This window comes from Malurus melanocephalus, unplaced genomic scaffold, assembly GCF_030028575.1.
Source record: "Malurus melanocephalus ecotype Western Australia unplaced genomic scaffold, MMel_1.1 scaffold_68, whole genome shotgun sequence".
NCBI classification, from domain to species: Eukaryota; Metazoa; Chordata; class Aves; order Passeriformes; family Maluridae; genus Malurus; species Malurus melanocephalus.
Window position 1 is genome coordinate 519,171 of NW_026623300.1, and position 23,524 is coordinate 542,694.

Sequence of the window (23,524 nt, forward strand, 5' to 3'; positions counted from 1 at the left end):
GAGTAATGAAGGTCTCCTACTTGATCCAAATGTCTGTAGTGCTTCATAAAGTTTAAACGATTTGTGGGCATGTTTAGATTGCTCTGCAGTATTTTCATCACCCAAGTCACAAGTGTTTTGTTTTTTTGGTTAAGAGACATTATGAGATATTTCACATTGTATCTTGAAAGCAGCGTGGTTCAGGGCTATAACTACAATAACTCAGCAAAAATAAAACTGCATTGTTCTTACAGAGAAAAACTCTTTTTAAAAAATATACACTATACCATTTATTTTTGCACACTTGGCATAGTAACAAAGTCGTTAACATCTTTTGAAGTTCTCATGTATTGTCAAGAAAGTAAACAGTTCACTTTAGAGTTCTCTCTTTAGCAGTGGCACCCAAGATCCCAAAAATTGAAAGACCAGTAAAGAAACAACTAAACCAAATCCCAATCCCCCTCCATTAAAAAAAAAAAAAAACCAATATCAAGCACAAAAACATCCTGAAAAACAACAGATTCACAAAGTTTCTCCTTTCCTGGACTCCGTAAGTCTACCAGGAAAGTTCATTATCTACTTCTGCAGGTGTGGTTCAAAGAGAGGCTCTCACATCAGCTCCATATTACAGGGTTTTGCCAAGATAACAGCATTTATTTGGAGTATGATATGGTGCTGGTAAACTGACAGCAGGAGCCTCTTCATAGGAAGAGTTACTCAAATGGAAGTGCAATTATTGCCATATTTATTTCATTTGGTGACAGGGAATAAACTAARCAACTGAGCTCCAACACAAAGTGTTTGCACCACGAGAAGTTTGCTGGGGTTGCTTTTCTAATGAATGTTGAAAACTATATTTTTGAATCACACCAACAGCCGTGCTGTATGGAAAAGAAATTATAAAGCCTATGGGCTGCCAATGGGTTAAGATACTCCTAAACAATTTAATGGACATGCTGATTCCAAAGCCTGTGCCTTGTGCATGATCAGTTTAGCTGGGAAATTCAGTGTAACCTAGTGGATTTAAGAATGTAAACCTCATAAAGATAGTAAGAAAAAACTGTATGTAAAAAAGCCCTTAGGTTTTTTCTGCCCAGTAGGAGCTTTTGGCTGCCTSACTGGATTCAGCTGTCTGCTTCTCTCCGCAGACCTCACATAATCTCTGCTGCTTGGTCCCTTCTTAGATGACTGCTCTGGCTGAACCCTGTCATTGTTTAGCTGAGAAGAGGGTTCATTCACTCTGCAACAGCTGTAGTAAGCGTGGTCTTGATTACTATGCAAGTAACAACTATTCCAGGGTAAATAGTCAGACACTGGCCTGTGTAAATAAGCAGKCTGTAAACTGGAGTTGCTTGTGTAGAATTTATCTTTGTTCAGACTCTTTGAAATTCTGTGTTTGAAATCTTTTTCATTTTCTTTTTTTTTTTTTTAGCAGTGTTCCTTTTTTTGTTAGGTGCTTCTTTCTCTCCAGCTTTTCTGTCTCTAGAGCTTGCRGAGATGAGATCTGTACTTACAGACTCAATAAAAATGGAGATTAAGAAGTAAATACACCTCTCTGGCTGTGGAAATAAAAGCTTACCTTCCCTTTAAACATTATGTATTAATTTGCCCTCCATGCTGCTTGGAAAGGCAGGAATATTTGGGAGCAAGTATCACAGCATTTCTCCTTMCTGGCTAAAGGATTAATGTAAAGTGAGTGGGAGGGGCAGCTGAATTCCTGAATGTCTTTTGTGGGTTTAAGCTGGGGATGGAAGAACAGAAGGAAAAAAATGCTGCTGAAAAAGTGATGTTCACTGGGACTAAGGATTGCAGAGGTATGGAGCTAGCAGAGGTTGGCACCCCTCCACAGAGGAGTTTGTGGCAGCATCTGGGAAAATACTTTGCCAAAGATACACTGGTGACTTGTTCGGGCTTCTTTCTGGCTCAGTTTTTCTCTACTGTCAAATAATCACCCAGGTCCCACTGGTGAAGCAAAATATTATCACTGAAACTTTTGTGATTACTAAAAATCCAACCATCTTGCACAAAATTTGCTATGATGTCTGACACCATTGGTGATGGATGTGAACTGTGTGTCAGTTTCTTGCTTTATGTTTGGGGTGGGGAATTTTTTTGCACATGTTCTTCTGATTTGTGATGAACATGACAGATAGGAAAAGCCTTATCAGGGAAAAATAAGATGTCCTTAAACGAGATGTCCTTGCCAGCTCAGCATGACAGCAAGTCATGTGTCAGAAGTCGAGTGTCAGAAGGCTGGGTAGGATCAGGATCAGGAAAGTCAGGTGTCACGGAGGTTCTGGGGATAAGGAAGCAAGTTTGAGAAGCAAAACTTTGGGAAGCAGTACTTCAGGACACAAGCCAGATGTCCTCCACTGGGCCAAAATGCTGTCAGTACATCTCTGCTTATAGGCTTTTTTCTGCTAAGGAAGCCACGTTATCACTTGAGTGCAGAAAYGTGAATGTGTTCTTCTGTGTCATGACTCCAGGAGCTGATAACGGGACTACAAAGGAGGGACAATGCAGCTAATTCATTTATTCAGTTACAGAGAAAAACTTCACACACTGAAAATCCAGTAAGCCATGTGTGAAAGAGCCCTAGCATGAGCCAGGGATTTTGCTGGAGTTTTGACAGGCAAGCTCTGGAATGCCTTGGTCCAGGTGCTGAAGACGCTGCTGCCTCCAACCTCCCCTCAAAGGAGGGATTACCAGCCCAGCAAACTCAGCAGAGGTGTATCTTCCTGCCCCTTGCAAGRTCCCTGCTCATGATTCTGTTGCAGAGGTTAGTGACCTCTTACAGACAGAGGTGAGAACACTCTTTAGCTGYGGCAGCAACATTCAGCAGTTTATCTAGCAAAATTTTTAGAGCTGTGGCTTCTTGTATAAACCAACAAAGCTGTTGGAGGCTTGACAACCTCAAGCCATCGAGACAGTGACCATTGACACTTCCCAGGCTGGAGAGTTCTGCTCTTCAGCTCACTCTACACTGTTACGACTTGTGTAAATAAAAAAAAAAAAAAAGCTATTTGTTATTGCACAGGTTCTTCTGCAACAAACATGAAGTCACTGAGCCCCTATCATGTCCAGACTTCAAGCACACCAGAGATACTGGAAAGGTTTACTGTTAAACATCTATTTAAAGTTAGATTCATCTGCATGACAGAACTGGCTTATAATTACTGAAAAGCTGCATTCAACAACACAAGCTGCTGCCAGATCTGAGAGTTGTAGCAAATAAGTCTTGTGTGTTGGCCTGTRTGTATGCACACATATGTGTTTATTGTACTGATTTCTATAGGTGCTCTTTTATTTGTCTATATTTCTTTTCAAAGAAAATAAAATTAAAGTCATGTAGCTTTCAGCATTACTATAATCTATGGCTTGTGTTTGTGGAAATAGATTTTCTTTTTTTCTATCCCAGGCTACTGTGGGACTAAAATAAGTTTGTCTTGGATGAAAAGAAGCTATACTGCCACTTTCATGAATAAAAGAAGTCTTTATAAATGAAATGCTAAAATACACAGGGAAAATAGAATAAAGCCTGTAAATTAAGCACTGAAGAGTTCTTGCAAAATAGTGGGCAAGTGAAAAAAAAAGAGAATGTTTAAGGAGCAAATGTARTTTAAATTGCCTCCTGTAATTGAACTTTCAACATGCTTTTACTAATGGTTACTGTGAATAGAATGAGAAGTAACATTTATTTTGTGAAACGAGATTATTCCTGATAGAAAATGCCCTGGTTTTTATTGTATTTGATTGTTGTCTCTCTGTTGAAAATGACGGTTAATTTTAAATGCAATTATTTGGAAAAATACAGTTTTTTACATGTAGCGACATAATTATTGTTTTACTAGGTTTTAGATCTGATCATGAATCATTTCGATCTAAAGACAGGGATTTGGTTACACAGTGCTCAAACCAGGCTTATTTCTTTAAGCAACTTATGTACTGTGAATTAGAAAAATTTATTCAGCTTCTCCAGAAGGTTTATTCAGCCTTTTTTATGTCCAAAGTTCATGGAAACTTAGCCTTTTTTTTTTTTCGTTTTTTAAAAACATCTTATTTTGTGATGCCTTGTTCATTTTAATTTATATATCCTCAGGAAGGCTAGGACAAAAATTCGCTGGTTTGTTTTTCTATTTCCTTTTCTAAATAAGGAATATGATGCTGTCTTTAGTCAAAAGCATGATATACAGATATGAGATGAACTGAATGAAGGTGAAAATAGGAGTTAAGAATCTGATGGCACTCACGTGCCACTTCCACTGGAATGTGTAGTAAAAATTCTGAAGTTTCCAGTGGGAGCAGATGGCAATGATTTTTGTTCAAGTGTGGACAGAAAACATAGCAGGTTGAGGTGGAAGACTCCAAACAGGTATTAGTAGAATCACAGAATACTCTGAGTTTGAAGGGACCCACAAGGATCACCAAGTCCAAYTCCTGGCCCTGCTCAGGACATGGCAGGAATCACACCATGTGCTTGAGAGCATTGTCCAAGTGCTGCTTGAACTCTGTTGGGCTGGTGCTGCGACCACTGCCCTGAGGAGCTTGTTCCAGTGCCCAAACACCCTCTGGAGGAAGAACCTTCCTCCCTCTGGAGGAAGAACCTTTTCCCAATATCCATCCTAAACCTCTCCTGACACAACTTCAGGCCATTCTCTTGGATCCTGTCACTGTCACCACCGAGGAGATCACTGCCTCCCCCTCCTCTTTCCCTCTCAAGGAAGTTGTAACTGCAGTGAAGTGTTCTCTCAATCCAGGCTGAACAGACAAAAGTGACCTCAGCCACTCCTTGTACAACTTCCCCTCAATGCCCTTCATGATCTTCATAGCCCTCCTTTGGATGCTTTGTAAAAGSTTGATTCTTTCTTCTGTTTCTCCCTTCCCCAGCTGGTGATGCTGTGCCTGATGTCCCCCAGGACAAGAATGTCCCTCCTGACTCCAGGGCACTGCTGGCTCATATCCAACTCACCACTGACCAGGACCCTAGGTCCCTTTCCATGGCACTGCCTTCCAGCACCTCACTCCCCAGTCTGTCTGTACATCCAGGGCTGTCCCATTCCGGGTGCAGAGTCTGTCACTTTCCCCTGTTGATCGTCACATGGTTGGTGATTGCCCAGTCCTCTAATTCAAGGTCTCTCTGCAGGGCCTCCCTGCCTTTGAGGGAGCCAACAGCTCCTCCCTGTCTGTTATTGTCTGCAAACTTATTAAGTATTCCTTCCAGTACTGCATCTAAGTAATTCATGAAGATATTGAAGAGTCCAGGGCCTCAGATGGAGCCCTGTATAACCCCACCAGTGACAGGTCACCCGTCTGATGTCATCCCATTCACTGTGACCCTTTGCACCTGACCCCTGAGCCAGYTGCTCACCCATCCCATGATGTGTTTATCCAGCTGTGTGCCGGACATTTTGTCCAGAAGGATCCTGTGAGAGACAGTATTGAAAGCTTTATTGAAACCCAAAAATGTTGGTTTGTCTTTGTGTGTGCCATAGGCTGCCAGTTCCAAGTATGTTAAGGAGCCAGCATCAGGCATGGATTTAGGAAGGCTGGAGTTYCGTCTTCTGCTATATGTGTGTGTCTGCATATCTGTGTGTAGTGTATATGAGCTAAAAAGTGACATTCCTTTCTGTACGTTTTCTTCAATCATAGAAGCACATTCATCTGCCACCTAAAACCCACACTGAGTTTTGTGCTTTCAAAGGGACTCTACTACCTAAACAGTTTCTTGTCAAAATAAAGCACAGATTGGACSAGCAAGGATTTGCTCACTTGAGTTCAGCAATTGATCCAGTGATGGACTGGAAAAATACCCAGTTTTCATGGGAAGCCTGAGGGCTCTCCAGTTAGGCTGAGGAGTGACATGATAGTTTGTCACATATAAGTACACCATCATTTTCTGTGCCCTGCTGAATGTGGTAGCTGGTGAGTAGTTGCCCTAACAGTAATGAAGAGTAATTTCTTTATCACATTGATTGATGCATGATGGTTATGGTKCATCAGATATGCAGCATAATTGGCTTCAGTGATTTTCAGTATTGTCTTTGTGAAACTTTATTCATGATTCCTGGGAGTTTTGAAACAATTCTATTTACATAAAATCCAARTCTGAAATCTCTAAAGGTAAAAGTTGTTCAGGCAGTTCTCTTTCAGAGGGCAATGATGAWAGTGAAGTATGGGCAGCAGACACATGAACTTAGCTACTGCTATTTTTATCTCCTTTTCCAATAATGCTATCTCAAGTGTGTGTGTTGATTGGATTTTATATAGGAGTGATGATCTTCAGAGGCTTAAATCAGATTTTTCAGTCAGTGACTGCTCCTTTGCTTTTCTTATARGTAAGCTGAGTGCTATCATCTTTGATGTCATCTTTCTCACCTTAGTGTTTGAGTTTTTAGACCTGCACCCTTCTAGARAGCATATTTGCTTTTTTTGAGTCCATTTTCTACACCATTGTTTGTGGTGGAATAAATCCTATTCAGTGTCCTCCAGTGTAAGTTTTTATTGTTGTTAATTACAATGTTAAGAAATTAATCTTCTTTTTTTTTCTCCCCCTTTCTCCAGTATTAGGCACAGAATTTATAGCTGCAAATTGAAATACAGGCTTAAAGGATTTTTTTTTATTTCATGGGATCTTCCAAGTCCCAAAGGGATGTTCAGAATGTTGAACCACTTGGACCATCCTTTAAGTGGTGTCTCTGACTTTTTTTTAACCTGTAAGAAGGGGTCTTGGAGGATTTGAGATGGTATCTTTCAGTGAAAATCAGAGAAAGTTCTTCATTTACTGTGTAGAGCTATTCCTTGCCTTTTCATGCTCTTGTATCCTTGAATACAGGCCATCCAGCTGATAGCTGAATGGCTGGATGAGTAAATGACTGGGTTTTTTCCTAAGTTCAATGAATAGAGTGATGTTGGCTTAGGTTTCGTGTGTACTTGCTTACATAAGATGAAAGTTCAAAGATAAAATGTCTTAGTTACAAAACAATAAAAGAGAAAAGTCTCACTGGTAAAATAAGTCAGCTTCAAAGGGATTTGTCTCATTTGCATCATCACTGGAACTGCAACCTGAAGCAATCTTTTCTGTTCCTGTATTTTCAGGCACAGTGGAATTCAGTTTTACATTGTAGTGTTGGGRTTCTTGGGACAGAATGCAGTGCTCAGTGTAGCCAAAGTCTGTGATTTGGGTAACTAAAATGAAGGAAAAACAGTTTGGGAAAKCTATCCCAGTTCAGAGGGTCTGCACTTAGAAGAACAGGAGCTGGGGGCTGTCTGCAGGTCCTTTGCACTGATGTGAAGTCTGGAATTAAGGCTGTGCCTTTCTGAAACGTAAAGCTCAATATCAGCAGGCTGGAGCTCAGCTGGCACATTTGTGTTGGCTGTGTAGGTTTTGTTTTTTGATTAAGGCTGCTGATAACAGCAGCTGAGGAGAAGCAGCAGACTGACATCCTCATCTTTCAGTCAGCCATGCCTCATATGTGAAAAGTCAGGCAAAAGCCTGACTGATATTACAGATCTGGTGATAATCAATAAACCTAATGAATTGTACTGTGGTTCTCTATGCTTTTACACCCTTAATGTGGTGGTGGGGGTGTAAGGAGACACTCATTGAAGTGTGCAATTCCAGTATGAACTAGAGCACTTGTGTGATTTACAGCATGGGAAAGGGACAGCCTATCTCTGCATTTTAGTTCTTTCAGTATTTTCTTTATCCTGGCTGTATGGTGTTCAGGGATGTGACCTATATTAGATATATATTAGATAGATATTCACATGGTGATGGTTTCTACCCTACATCAAAGTTTAGCACAATTATGAGGTACATACCAGGTGTACCTCTCTAGTTACAACAGCAAAAGCTGTATTGTATTACTTTCTTTCATAAAAGCAAAATTACTTTGTTGATAAAAGATGCTCAGATACAGTCGTTATAGAGATGTATGCATGACAATATGACTATAATTAATCTGTGTCTTCTTGTCAGTACAAATATTTACACTATCAGATTTTGGGTAGTTATACAATAAAATACTTCATCTTGGAGTACAATAAATAAGAAAGAAACCCCGCACTGTATGTAAGCTGTGACCAGTATTTTGTATTGAAAGCAATAAACTGCTAATGTGTTTGAGAGAAAAGGAGAGCTTTAGTGATTAAGTACTGAGTAGAAGATGCATTATGTACTTTATGGGAATCTCATAATATTTGCTGTTGTGCAAACAACTGTTTGGTTATGCTTTCCTATAATTGCTTTCTGTTTCTCTACATGGCTTTCAATGACTCAGTAATTGACATCCTCTTCTTTGGGATCTTGCTGGGTGTGCTGTTTTCTGRACTAAAACAAATAACTGAGGGGCTGACCTCCCATGATCTTTAAAGATGTAATAATTCTTTTCTTCTTCARTTTGTGTTGGCTATTCTTTATTCTGCTTTCTTAAATTGCTATCACACTTAATTATATTCTCCTGTTGTCATACCAGSGATTTTAATTGGATGTGATAGTCTTGGTTACTGCTTATCCTTCCTCCCTGCTTTTATAGCCTCACTGTAAACATCTCCGTTGTGCTCCTCTTGAGAGACAAATGTCCTCCCAAGGAGAGTAAATTGCTTCAACCAGCCAAACAGAGTAAATAAATTTAAAAAAAAAAAAAGGAAGAAAGCAAGCACATTAATGCAACAAAGCTATTACATACACATTGGTAGAGACAGTCAGTGTATTAAAGTGTGCATTTTCTCCATAACTGAGGRTGGCTGCTTCTTGTAACTGTTATAAAAAGCCCTCTCTGAACATCTGCAAAACTAATATGCAATTGACTGCCATGGGATGAGTGTCTCTTTGAAATAAAATGACAGCTAGAGAGGATTAGCTTATAGTGGAGATAAGATCTGACAAAACTATTTCTAATCCAATTCTTTCTCCAAAGCGATGTTGCCTGATTGGCAGAACTGTTCTGCCTCCTTCCTTCTCACCAGAAAATAGAGGTAAAGTCAGTGCAGAGGTAAAGTCAGTTTACCTTGCTTTCCAGAAAATATAACTGATTTCTTAGCTTCCATGAAAATTCAGTGTTGAATGTTTTTAACAACCAAAACACAATTAGTTACTTGTAATTAATTATTATGTTACTTGTAATTAAATATTATTATTATTTGTTTTGTTCATTGGATAAACTGAAATGAAAACTAATAGCCATTATTTYTTCTATTCTAATAATGCTCCCTGTGACACGGAAGAAACTCTCATTAGTTTTTCTGGAGTACAGGTGGAAGTTTATACCCTGTCACTCCTTTCACAGTGTTTGCTGGGAGTCTGCTTATGAAATTTTGTTGAGCAGGGTCCCCCATGTTTTTTTCCTTTTTTCAGTTTGTATGCAGTACTTTTATTATGGCTGTAATGCTTTTGCCGTGTATACTTTTAATCCTTGTGTCAAAATAAATTCTTTCCTTGAAAATTTGGTCAACCAGATTGGATAAATCTGTAAATAATTAACAATACATTGATAAAAAATGCTTATCAGCCATTAGAAACAATGGCTACAGTGATGGGTACTTCATTCAGGTTGCTTTTGTAGACTCTTTAYAATCAGCAGTAATATTTTTGAAGACTGTTTTAAGATAATTTGTTCTATTTTGGAAGCACTCAGCCAACTGTATCTGATTTCATGGTTTCTACAGAATTTCAACAGAAGTTGGGGACTGCTGATGTCAAGAGCTAATTTTAGATTTACACATTATTAATTTCACACCTCCCCACATAATTTTTTCCTAGTTAGGACTTCTGCTATTTAGCTTATTTATAAATAATTTTTAAAGATTTGGGTTTTTTTTTGTCCCGGATGTTCTCATTTCAAATGGAATTTTAAATAGTGCTGCAATTCATCCCAGAATTTCCATAAATGAACGTTAACAGCTGCTTCTGCGGATTGTGAGAATAGGTGTAAAAAGTATCACTTTGACTGTGTAAAAACATGTTTTCTACTGGTTCCCTATGACATCCACAGTAAGGGCTCTTTTATTAAGAGTCATATTTGTCCTTGGGAGCTTTACTGGTTTTGTCTCATCTTACAAGTGACTGGGCAGTCGTGCTGAGAAGRACTTGGGGTGCTGGCAGATGAGAGGTTGGACATGACCCAGCCATGTGCATTCAGGTGTGGATGCCCCATCCTTGGAAGTRTCCAARGCCARGCTGGATGGGGCTCTCAGCACCTTGGTCCAGTGAAAGGTGTCCCTGCCTGCGGTAGGGGTTGTGSTTAGATGGTCTTTAAGGTCCCTTCCAACCCAGACGGTTCTGTGAATTGCTGAGGARGGGAATCAACATTTGTTTTTAAATAAATATTTTGATCTTACAGAAGTGCTTGTATTTCAGAGCAAATAAAGATTCACAGAATGGGTCAGGTTGGAAGGGACCACAACAGGTTAGTTAGCCCAACCTCCCTGGTCAAGCAGGGTTCCTTGGCACACATGATTCAGGATTGTGTCCAGATGATTTTTCAGTATCAGCAGAGAGRAAAACTCCACAMCCTCTCTGGGCAGCCAGTTCCAGTGTTCAGTCATCCTCAYAGTAAAGAAATTTTTCCTTATGTTCAACAAGGAGCAGTAGGAGTTTGTGCTGTCAACACAAATTAATTTAAGAAATAGTTGCTAGACATGAAAAATCGAGGAGGAAAAGGAAATTTGCAAGATCGTAGTATTGACGTGCTGTGTTAAAAGAGGAAAGTAATCTGTTTTGTTTGGTCTTTTGTTCTTTATCTGGCTTCTGAGCCAGTATTACTTAGGAGTTAGATGGACACAAATTCAAAAGATATTAAATGAAGAGATAGATTTTTGTCAACTTACTTTAGRAATTCAGTAAATGAAGTTGCCTTAAGGAGTGCTTTACAGGAGACATTCATTTAGTTATAAAGGCACCAAGAGCAGGGGCTCCTTTTAATTCATCCTCAGGTAGTTGGAGACAGGCCAGGAGAAGGCCTTCACACAATGCCTTAGCTTAAAGAACTGGTCTGATTCTCATCATTTGACTGGACATTTCTTAGTGGGATTTATAGAGGAAATATTTCCGTAGGTTATTGCATATGTTATTCACCGTTTTAGCACTGAACAAGAAGTGGGGGCATGGGAAAGCAGAGGACGGATAAAGGGAAGAGAAGTGGATCATTCAAGTTTTCTCCAGATTCAATTAAGCAATGATGAAAGCACCTTCCCACAAACTCKAATTTAAACAGAGACCAGCAAAAAWAACATGCTTGGCATTTTTAGATGGTCTGAGGAATGAAAGCTTTTCATGTGTAATATCCTTAAAACATTTTAATTTTCTGGACATATATGTTGTATTGAAATTCTGCTCTCTCAGGAGAGAGTGGCTGTTGGGTCTACAGAGTATCTGTTTCATATCTGGTAATTCTTTGGCTCACCCTCGTGATAATGATGTAAATGTGGATTTGATTTGTGCTTCTTTGATTTTTATTTTTTTAAAAACGACTTTGCCCTTATTTTAGGGAGGGGAAATCAATAGTTTTAAAATGAAACCATGTTTTATATCTTTTTCTGTGTCTAATCCATGTCTATTTCACATAGGTTTGTCTAACACATGTCTAAGTGTTAGCATGCTTGTAGTGCAGAAATCAGGSCAGTATTATGCTGCTGTTGGAACCAGTATTTCTAGAATAAATTGTGATTGTGATTTCTGTTTTGTAAATTACTTAAATGTTGTTATAACTTTATTGACTTTAAGATATCAGATCCTGACTGAAGCTGACTAAGAGGTTTTATCCATCAAAAATTTTCRATTTTCTTATGGTCTGTGCTTCTGAGATAGGCAGGCAGATTACCTGAGGGCCTGGGCTCCGAAACACATTTCATAGAATTTCAAAGCACTTGCACTTCATTCCAAATTGGAATAAAACCAGATTTTCAAACATACACATCCTCTGCAGAGTTATGTGACCTTTCTTTTCATTCTGCTTTTCTACTGACTAGCTTTCAAATTTACTTCCAAGCCAAGCTCTTTACATTTCAGCCTGTTCTATTGCGGTCATGGGTCTTCCAGTACAGAGAGAACACCACTGTCTTTGCTGTGAAGGCATTTAAGTATCCGTAATGCCAACTGCTAAGTTTGAAGTGAAAGTACTTTTTCATTGTCCATTTAATCAATCTTCATTTTAGTCTTGTTTAGAAAGTGGCTTCCAGCCTGCCATTACTGGGGATCCTAATGAGGCTTGCAGCAGTGAATCCAAGCAGACTGTCAAACCAGCGTTCAAAGAGGACACAGAAAGCTAAGTGCTGTCTTCAAGCTGGTTGACAGACTCCTGCAGGCTGGAGTGCAGCTGGATCTGCTGCACACACACTGAACAAGGGAGGAGGCAGAACAGGGTGAGAGAACTCCTAATGTACTGCCACTTTGCCATCACAGCTGTCTGATCACACCTGAAGCGTGTGAAGAGACAAAYGCCCTCAGAATGTATTCCCTCGCTCTGCCATTGCCTGTGGGGATGGAGATTTGAGGGAGTCGTGGTACTTACTTTCAGAAAGCAGTATTGAGAATATACCAAATTAGGTGAGTTCTTTTAAAATTAGAACTTAATGTCATGTTGCCATGTCTGTTCACTATCCTTGTTCTATCAAGAAGCTAAATCAGGGGTTTTACAGAATATTGTCTGTCTGTCAGTGCAGTGACTTTCCTTGAGGTACAACTGTTACTGTTTGCTCAAGGAATGTTTTGTTATGTTTGTGTAATACTAAAAAGGTGAACTTTCTCCACGTTTTTGATACTTCTAATGTATGATATAAAAAGTAGGGAAAAGGGTTATGTCTCTAGGGCATAATGCATTGGCTTGGGATAAATGGAATATAGGCCTAGAATTCCCCTGAGAAAAAGCATTAGACCTGCTTTCAGTTGTGACAAATACTTTGTTTGGATTGTATGATAAATTTGACAAGATTAAATTTGCTGAGTTGAAGAATACCAATATGTAGTGTAGGGTGAGAAATACAATCTTTAGTCTGGTACAAATGTGCATCCCCTCACAGGAATTACAAGTAATATTACTTGATGAGAAATGCTGCTTTTCTGATTGAGTTACTCTGATGCAGAAAGAATTGAGAAAGTGGGAAGAGTCAATGAATACCAGGGAAAATGAATGATTTTTGAGGAGCAAATAAAGTGAAAAGATTCAGAATAAATGTTTTTCCACAGTTTGCTTGCAATCAGAACACTTGTTGTAGTTTATACTTCAATACAATTCATAGAGTTTCCACTTAAGAGCATTTTATTCTTTTTGTCTGCTTTTGTACCTAAAAAAAGAGGTATATTTTAACCTCTTCTTTTAAGGTAAATGTAGTATACTGGTTTCTCATTTTGCCACAATATTTTACGAAATTCCTTTCATATTTAGCCTGGTAAATATTCCATTAAGCAAGATTCTCAAGATGCCCCTGCATATCAATTGTTACTTAAAATTAGGTGTTATCATTCCATCCTTCTTGCCTTGTTGACTTTGTAAGATCGCCATGACAACTTGTGTCACATGTGCTGTGGCTATAATCTTGTTCCTTTTAAAGAAGTTTTTTGGTACCCTCTTAGGATTACAGAATTTGTAAAGTTCTAGGCAGTTCRTTTGTCTTCATCTCTAGCAGTGGCATCATTTGCAGGCTCTGAGTTTTGCSTGATCACTGCATGATTCCCTGCAGCTTTGGATGGATCCCTTTCTGCTCATTGCTGCCTTCTCTCCCTGTTCTGCTGGTGCTCAAAGGGACCACAGCCAGCAGCTCACTCCCTCTGGGGCCCACCACATGCTGTGAAGGGAAAATTACCATGCAACTCCCACTTACTTTGTATCGAACAAAATCATTTTTCGTGAGGACATGGTAGATTTCATGGGGTGGCTGAGTCAGAGTCTCCTTTAGATGAAGATCTGGTGGTGTTCACACAAAATCTCATTTGTCATTTGGGGGTTTTTTACCTTCCCAGGAGTTAATACTTTGATGAGTTAAGATTCCCTTCCTCCTTTAGTTAAGTTTAATTTATCTTTTTTTTTATTTTTTTATTTCACATCCAGTTCAATCTGACCACAGGTCAAAGTGCTTTAAAGATGATGAGCTCTTTGCCTTCTGTGCCTATTTCTTGCTTGCTTGAGGCAGTTACACCTACCTCACTCAGTATTACTAAACTGGAACTTTTAGCTTCTGGTTGAATGAAGATTTTTGGTTTTCTGTGTTTATTCCACCTGTTAAATTTGGTGTTTCTTTGCATATTCCCCAAGTCAAGGCACAGAACCCTGTAACCTCCTCACATCTCACTGTTATTTTTCCATTGCAGTCTGCTTCTCCTTTCCCATACCAGCTTAAGCTCATTTTGTAGTTTGCTTAGTCTTGCACCTCTGCTTGCTCAAGGATTTCACTTCTTGTCCTGATAGATTTTCCAAWTTTGATTTAACATTATGTGATATACAAAAAAATAGATTTCAGAAAATGCAGCACTTATKGGTGATGGTTTACTCTGATAAAGAAGATACATGATGAATTTAAGACAAATAGAGCATTTTTCACACCAAAGAATATTTATGCAAATCAACAGCATTTTTCTACTTTCCCCCAATTAATGGAGGGGTTTTTTTTTCCAAAAAAACCCACTTCACTGTTTCCTTTTGTATGACTTTTAACTGTTTTTCATAGTGATGTTTATATTTTCAAGGAGCTTTTATCCATGATAGCTGTAGGGTGGATTTGTTTGACACAACCCATTGCTGTTAATAGCTTTTGTTCAATGTGTAGCATTTGATTCTTCTGTCACATTTGCGCACACTCTGMTCAAAGATGTTTCATTCTTTCTACATTGTTATGTATTATGTTTTTCCATTCTGGTAGTTCCCTATGGATTGAAATTCTCTGTTTATTAATGGTAGCAAAGGTATAAATATATATTCAGATTATCTCTTCACTACGGGATAATTTAGGATGGAAAAGGAAGTTCTKTTCTTATTAAGATTTTGATGGTAATAGTCACCAGCAACAAAATGTATCAACGTCAGTAAATTCTTGTCTCAGACAGGTTGCTACGGTGAGTTTATCAACTGAATAGTTCTTACCCAAGCTTTCATCCTATGGATGACTCTCAYAGTAGGGATGCTGGTGATTTGCAGTTGGGCATAATTATTTCCTGCTGTCTTCTGTAAGTCTGTAATGTGTGGAAAATTATGTTTGGGAACATAGATTCAGAATCTGCTCTGTACTAATGACTGCTGATTGTTCTTTCTGGATTTTCATGCAACTTAAACATGCTCCCTGTCTTTCAGACATCTGTTCRATGTCTAATCACCTAAACTTAAGTAAGTTTTAACCTTTTTTTAATTATTCAGGCAAGCTTCTTTATTCTCATCCATCCCTTATTGCTCAATTTTGCCTTTTCTCAGGCACTGTCCAGTGTTTYAATACAGCTGATTCTGTTTAGGAAGTAACTTCCAGGTGCAGGCTTTCTAAATAAAAGGTGCACAGCTACAATGTGTTGGAATTTCATAATCTTTTTCTCTGCTCTYGATAAATGCAATCCCAGCCAGCTTGAAGCTATTCATAATACTGATGAAAGGTTCTTTTCTAGCTTGTTGTTCTCCGTGTTCTTGAGTCTGCCTTCTTAGTGGTGCAGAGCACAAAGCTTTTGCTTTTTCCCAGAGCCTTTTTTGAATTATTGAATGTTGCTTTTTTTTTTTGAATTTTAAATGGTGTTCAGATGTCAGCTCTTGTTTGCTTTGCCCATCTATTATTGTTCATTGCTTTTTTCTGAGTGATCTTGCTTCTTCCATGATTTTCYCTTGCACGTGGAAAGAACACATTACTAATTCACAGTGAAACAATTCATTATCCTGCTTCTGACCTTTCCTCCAAACTCYTTTGTCACCTCTCCTATGATTAACTTGACAATGTACAGGCAGCTGTTATGCTGAGACAACTGCCTACTGTGGTGACTAATATTCCCTTTCATCTTTATTCCTCTTTCACTTGTCTACCTATCACTYTGTCTACCTACTTAACTCATCTATCTTGTTTTTACACTTCAGATACCAGCTTTTAGAAGGCAGGATYTCTCATCTTTGTGCATGTGCCCAGTGGAATCTCATTTTTGTGCATATACCCAGTGGGTTTTGACCTATAGAACTTCCATKTGGAATGTTCAATGCTATTAAAGATTTATTTGGTCTCAGGTCCCACACTCTCATAATTTCCTGCCTGCTGTGTTTTCCACCTTCCGCTGTGTTCCTACTTGCATGTTGTAGCACCTTTATGCCAACTCTTTCACTTGTTCAACTGTTCCCTTAGTTGTGAAATGCTTGCTTTACTGATATGATTCTGTGATTCTAAYCCCACTTTTCCATGTAAAATAGCTACAATGTTTCTTTCCATTAGCAGTCCCCCAATAAATGAAATGCTTTTTACTGCATCTGTATATCCAATTAAAACTTGAAATATGAAATGTGTTTCTTGAAGTCAAAATCCATGAAGTAATATTTAATGTAGTTTTAGTAATAATTGGTCAGTACAACAAATTGTCAAAATGGGAGTAGAACTCACAAACTAAATTATTTCTGAAACTCTTAGAAATAAACTGGATAGTCAAAAAAAATATATGATGAGTTTTCAGTTCCAATGTTAATTAATTCAGAGATATTGTAACATTAAGTATGATGCTTAAAAGAGCTGAGTACCTCTGAATGCGTAATTTCAGTTGTATTGACTGCATCCACAACTTGCATGTTTTGTAATGTGCTAAGATTTTATTTCATTTACCCTTGTTTCACTGCTACCTGACCTGCTCATATATTCTTACCTTCCAAGAGCATGATCTGTCAGCTTTGTTTTCTCTGGAATTTCAAGTGCAGCRTTTGTGTACTAGTCCTCCTGAGTGCCCATTTGTGTTAGATACTGTAAAAGCATAGGAGGAATAAAATACCTAAAACTTAGTTCAATATTCAGTCTAAATCAGAGTTTGTCTTACTTGTATGCRTCAGAACATCATGTCTGGATTCAGTGAGCATATCCTAATTTAATTTGTTGTGCTTTTTTACTGCCCTAGTCACTGAGGTGAAAAATTATTGTCTASATCTTCTTTCTATACATTGTAATTACTGAAATGAATGAAAAAAAAAATCCATAAACACTTGCTGGGATTAAATCCTAGGTGTTCTTCAATAAACACAACTACTGTAGAGAGTTTCTTAAGTCATTGGTAAGAGTAACAATTTTCAATTTTCTGCAGTTTGAGCACATTGGCTTCTTTCTGCTGTTAGTCTCCTGTARATAGTTGCATACATTTTGATTTATCTAGTGCAACATTACCTTCACAGTTGGCCTTCTGTGTAATACATTCTCTGGAAAGAGAAATTAGCCTTTTGTTCTCCCTTTTAACATTCTCMAGAATTGAGTGTTTTCTTCAATATKTGTGTATTCCTCTGAAGAAACAGCAGCGTGTCTCTGGCTCTAAGGTTGTGATTTCTTTTCTCTTTCATCCCAAAGGCATTATGTTTGACATTTCCAGTTTTGGCAATGATGGAACCACAAATCTTTCATTTTTAAAGATCAGATTATCCATGGCAATTAGTTCCTCACAGAATGTCAGGAACACTGTTTTGTGTGACAGATGGATAAATATTTTCCCTTGGTTAACCAAGAACAAATGTTTCTGGTAGTGTGGAATGCTGGGGCATCATTTAATTACAGTCTTTAAATCAAACACTTCTGAGACRTATATTTATTTCATCTTTGTTAAACTTCCTTTACTGTTTCCATCTAATGAACAGGATTGAATTGCCATAGCAAGACTGTAGGGAAAAAATTCAGAAGTTGTAGAGGTGTTAAAGGACCTTAAGCATCACTTGAAATGTGACGGGCATTTATCCTTGTAAACTCCAGCAATACTGAAGTAGACYGACCATCTCTAATACCAGAGTCATTCTGGAGTAAGTCAGAGGTGGAAGGCAGGATCACAGATCACTTGAGGCTGCATGACATGCCAAAGGACCAGTTTTTCTCACACAGCAGTTTCCAATAGTACTGTGGAGTATTTTTCATTTTCGTGAACAAATTATTTTCTTATATGAATACATAATCCCCAAATAGCTTAACAGTAATTATGGAATTATTTTCAAGAAATGTGCCTTTGTTTTCAGTAACAATTAAGTGCTTTCAAATTATATCAGTCTTGATAATGCTAAAGCAGTTTCTTTTTTTAAGTAGAACAGTACATGGTGAAATTACCATATCAATTAAAACATTAGTGATGCCAAGTCATACATAACAAAAAMCAGTGAGAACAATGTAAGCCTGTGAAGTTCATTCAGGTAGCATGTGTGGCTTCAAAATAGGCTGGCTCTTTACCRAGAAAGTATTTCTCTCAAGGACATGGCAGTGAACTGACTTTGCTAAAGGTGCTCCCCCACTGTTCAATGACAAGAGATCTCACAGTTATTTTGCTGCTGYAAACCTGAAGCTGTGTTAACATATGCCCATTCACACCGAAGAGGTGACTGCTGTTTCTGGCTCCAATTTGTGCCATTTAGTGTCTGACACTGGGAGCCCTTAAGCTGAGGAGGTTATTCAGGCATTGGCCATCTCTTAGAGAGAAAGACTTAGGGTTACTGTGTCCTGTGACACCTGAACTGTTTTTGTTACTCATGCAGGTCTAAGATCATAAAAGGTTTTCTTTTTGTATAGTGACTTCACAATGTCTGTCTCTTTTGAGGCAACTGGATGTACAATGAGAAAATACGGTTTTTACTTACTGGCAATATTCTTTGCCCTTTCATTATTTTTAGTAAAATTACATTCTATATCAATGTCTTTTTACATTTTCAAAGCACTTCACAAATATTAGTATTTAACTCAGAAATCCAGTGTTTAGCATTGCTGCTGTAGCAGCCTTCTTGTTGTATAATAGAAACTGATTTTGGAGGTGTTGGAGAAAAGACAGCAAAAAGAGAGCAAGAGCAAGTGACACAGCTACTTAGAAAATGAGAAGTTCATTTTAAAAGCAGCAAACATGATATTTCCATTGTTTCAAATGTGTTAGCTCAGAATTGTATCAAATTACCTTGTCTTGCTAATTGAAACAGTAAAAAAGACCCCACGATTGCAACAGTAAATTGTGCCCATTATCTTGTATTAGACACATATAATCTCTAGGCTGGAGCTGAGACTTTCAGATTTTGTTTTTTAGCTGCCACAGAGTGGATTTGGGAAACAATTAAATGAAAATGTCTGCAACTCTTGTTTCATTTTTATGCTTGGATACCATGTACAAACATACARTCTGAATAGTAAGCAAATGTAAAATGGTGTTTGTTTTGATCAATATAGATTAGTGCTAGTTTGTACTGAGTTTATTGGGATTTTAGTAATTGTACTTTGCCCTTTGTATAACTACTGCAACATAATTCAAATCTGCTGAGCATCCAGCATGGCACTTAAAATAGTACTGAAGTGTGTGTCACTGAGATCAGGACTTGCTTTGAGTACTGTCATGTGGGAGAAAGGCCAAAATATTAAGATTGGTTCAAGTTGTAGAGAAAAAATATGGAGACTCAAACAGAAATTTCACACCAAAGTTARCAAACCTATGAGAATGAGGCATCAAATTACCACTGAAATTGGGAGTTTAGCAGCGAGTGCTTGGGGTCCTTAGAAGAATCTGTTCTTCACAGTTAGAAATTATGAAGACCTGTCACACATCTCATTCATAGGATTTTATGTGCATTATTTGTAATTAGTTTAGAAAAGATTTAGAGCTGTAAGAAAAGACTTATTAGAAAATGTCAGACACAATTAATTCAACAAGGTTTTACATTGCAATAGGAAAATCAAGACAGGTCATGCTTTTAATTTCAGAACCAAAAAAAAGAGAAACTATATTCTTGACTCAGAGAGCAGTGGGATTTCCAGTATCAGTGTTATCAGTCCTTAAGGTAACTGCTAGTCTACAATTCAGACAAGGAATTAAGCTTTCAATCTAAATTTAGATACCCATGGTTGGCTCCTGGCATTATGACATGGAAATACTCCATTAAGCTATTCATACAGATTGGACTAAATCATCTAGTTTCAGAATCTGAAAGCAAAATTAGTCGAGGTGCATGCCAATGTTCAGTTTAAATTCTTAAATATATTGAACATTRAAAGTGTTATTTAATCTATATTGATGCCTGAAAATCCATCACTGACTTGTACGGAGGTTAAACATATAAAATTCCCTTTGATTTTTAATCCACATTTTTTTCCTAGGGAGAAATTTATAAGATGTAGACCTTTTGGAATCACAGCAGGTGGGTTAGTGTTCAAGTGTGTGCTTAGGTATTGCTGGGACTACGCTCTTTTGAAAATTTGTCTTTATGGTATAATATTCTGACTCCATAAAATATCACACATACCTTAGGTATCTCTTAAATATATTCATGTGTTTTATTTGGTGTATCTAATTATTTTTAATATATAACACAGATGTGTTATATCAATGACAAAATCATTGAAAATTCATGTAAGGTGTATATGAAATCCAAGAGTGAGTTAACAACTCTCAAATCAGGGCAGATGTTCAAATTTCTTGTGTTGTATCAGCACCCTGATCAAGCAGCAGCACTGTGTGGAGATGGCAGAGATTGGAGAGACAAAAAATGCTCCTCAAATCATAATAGGCAAGTTCAGATATYTATGTTATAAATCACTCATTCAGAATATCTGAGAGTCCCATGGCATGTTTAAGTGTATATAAAGAAGAGATTTTCAACTTTTACAGTAAAAGTACTTGATCAGAAGAGATAATCTTGAGACCTCTGAATTTTAATGAGCTGCAATGAAAGGCCAGYATTTGAAAGTTTCTTATGAAATGCAAATTTCAGAAAAAAAAATGCTTCTGAAACATTTTCTTTTCATGTTGCTAAAATACAACTAAAACTATGAATACAATATAACTTTAATAATAACTTTAATAATGAGAATAACAACAATAATAATACGCAGACATAAAATCATAAATCCGTAACAATAGCAATATCAAGATGTKAGGATGTGGCTGAAATGAGAAATTAAAATTAAATTGTCGTGACATTTCACTAGAGAGAACATATTAAARTAGCACATTCTCATAAACTTGTGAGTTCACACACATCAACCAGTTTTTGAAGTGGAGGTAAAAGGTTTGCCTTTGTGCTTGGAAGTCGGTAACATGAATTTCCAATGGGTTGTACCTATGGAATATATTTTAGGCAGACAGGAGCTGTCTTTGTCCATAGTTGGAGTGGGTAGGAAAGTAGCCAAGATGAGATATTATAATGCTGAAGATCACTTAATTATCTCTGCTGACAGGAAGGTTAATATTAATATGGAATTGTGCTTCTCTTGACTTTCATTCTGGTCCCTGTGTGGGAAGAGCCAGATCATATTTGTTCATAATATATTATGCAAAAGAAAAACCTGAAATTAATGAAAGCAGCATTTGGAAATACTGTTAGAGTGCATGTGGCTTTGGGTTAGTGGTGWTATGATCAGATTAAATGGATTGTTGAGAAGGTACATTATTTTTGAGAGAGTTAAAATTTGATCACAATTGCTCCAGGATTTTAAATCTCTCTTCTGGGTATAAATACACAAGAAGTGTATTTATAATAGAAATGTCAGTGGCATTTTTCAGGAGTAGAATATTTTATACGTCTTGATTTTTGTAATACATATTTATCCATATTTACAGAAAAGATTATAGTCTTGGGTGGTAATTTGTTGTAAGAGAAAGTACATTTCCTCATCTGGTTCCTTTTTAAAGTTATTTTAAAATATATTCTAAACCTGCTCCCAAGATAATTTTTTTTTGCATTTTAAGAGCTACGATCGACTGTCCTCATCTCTTTGTTTGACATACATGCTTTCCCTTTTTTTCATGACTTCTAAGTATTAATGTTTTAAAGAGAGACATTTGGAGGAGAGGAGGAAGGTCACAAACTATTCAACAAAGCTAAGGGAAACACCAAATCAGTTTCAAGGCTACAGAGAACACAAACCATGCACTATAGTTTAAGCTTTTAAAATTATAAAGTAGGTAAATTGGATTTTCATGGAAATTTCACAGAAAGGCTCATATTTCCAAATACTAATATAAAGTCTGAATTGAGGTGAAATCCACATGAGATTTGCACACTTCAAAATTCAGCACTTTCATTTTATGCCATTGAATGAAAAACTTTTTTTTTAAATTCATATTTCATAAATAGCAGAATGAAATTTTACCCTCTGTTGACTGACAACACCTTGCATTAGCCAAGATGAAATCATTAGAGACACATTATAGCTTCACTGCATTTCAGGGTCTGCTGATGTTTCCATTTACAAGACCTGTCTTTCAGACTTACATTAAACCAGAAGTTAAAATTTATTTTCARAGTAAATTGAAAGCTTCTGCTATCATGGAAACAGAGGGGTTTAATTKTAAAATAGGGAAAAGAAATCTTGAAGGTATTTGATGACCTCCATTTCTTGTAGGGGGTCAATAATCTAAACTCCCATCCTGCTAATTACTTGATCTTTAAATGTGGCCAAGTCTCTTCGTTCCTTGGTGGCTGCCTCAGCTTCTTCACCTTTGAAGTTCAGATATTTGGGAAAGGATCCTTTTGCTATGGGTTTTAGCCACTTAGCTTAATTCAGCCTAGTAAAAGCATCTAATGACAAAGCTGTTAAGTGTTGTGAAATGCAGGAGCAGCCTTCTGTTTTCAAGGGTAATTGAAGGTGTGGAAGGCAGATTGATTTTAAATGACATTTGCTTGAGTCATTTCAAACTGGACTGTATCCAAACCCATCAAAGCCAAGACCCTCAGCTGCATCTCCCACCGAATAAGCTTTGTAGACATAGGTGACTTACAGATCTCGGTCACAATTTTTTTGTCACACACAAGAAATTAGACCAAGATTAATGCCAAAATTGTTTCACATTCCAGCAAAGTGTCCTTGTCTTACATTTCACTTTCAGGTGTTTAATACAAACATGAAATATAATTGGTCTCGTGATAACTTCTCTGACAACATTTTCTTATGCAGTTTTGAAGATTTGTGCTTCAAATGAGTAAATTGATATGCAGTATTTATCACTTYAGATACCTGAATGGTATTTGGAACAGTAAAGAAATAAAATGGTTTAAACTCTAGAGACAGAACTTTGTAGGTAGTCCAAAAGCACCAGTAATTGTTTCTTTTAGCTCRAAGACAACGCAATCATTTGTTGTTTTGAAAGTTACTGAGTAGATGCTTTAACAGGCTTAAGTAAACGATGTAATTTAGGAACTTTTCCAGCAACTTAACAAACTCCCAGAGGAATGTCTCATTAGCCTAGTGTCTGAAATTGATTTTGTGAAGTGTAAAGAGTATTTGAAATATTCAGTTGGTGATTCAGGCTGGAATGCTGCAGAAATGGAAGGTGTTTTGCTAGGTCTCTAGTGTGTTCTAGTGGCTACAGAGTGAGGAATGAAGTCCAGCATTTCCRTGGAAAGGCCTCTTGCAATTCTTCCTCTTCCTCTCCTCTTGAGCAACATGA

The 23,524-nt window shown here is 37.5% G+C and overlaps 1 protein-coding gene across 1 annotated transcript in view; it reads left to right on the forward strand.

Moving 5' to 3' along the window:
• The window catches only part of GRID2 (glutamate ionotropic receptor delta type subunit 2), a 659,493-nt gene that overhangs the window by 403,467 nt on the left and 232,502 nt on the right, over window positions 1–23,524 (forward strand). The gene's annotated exons all lie outside the window — the stretch shown is intronic.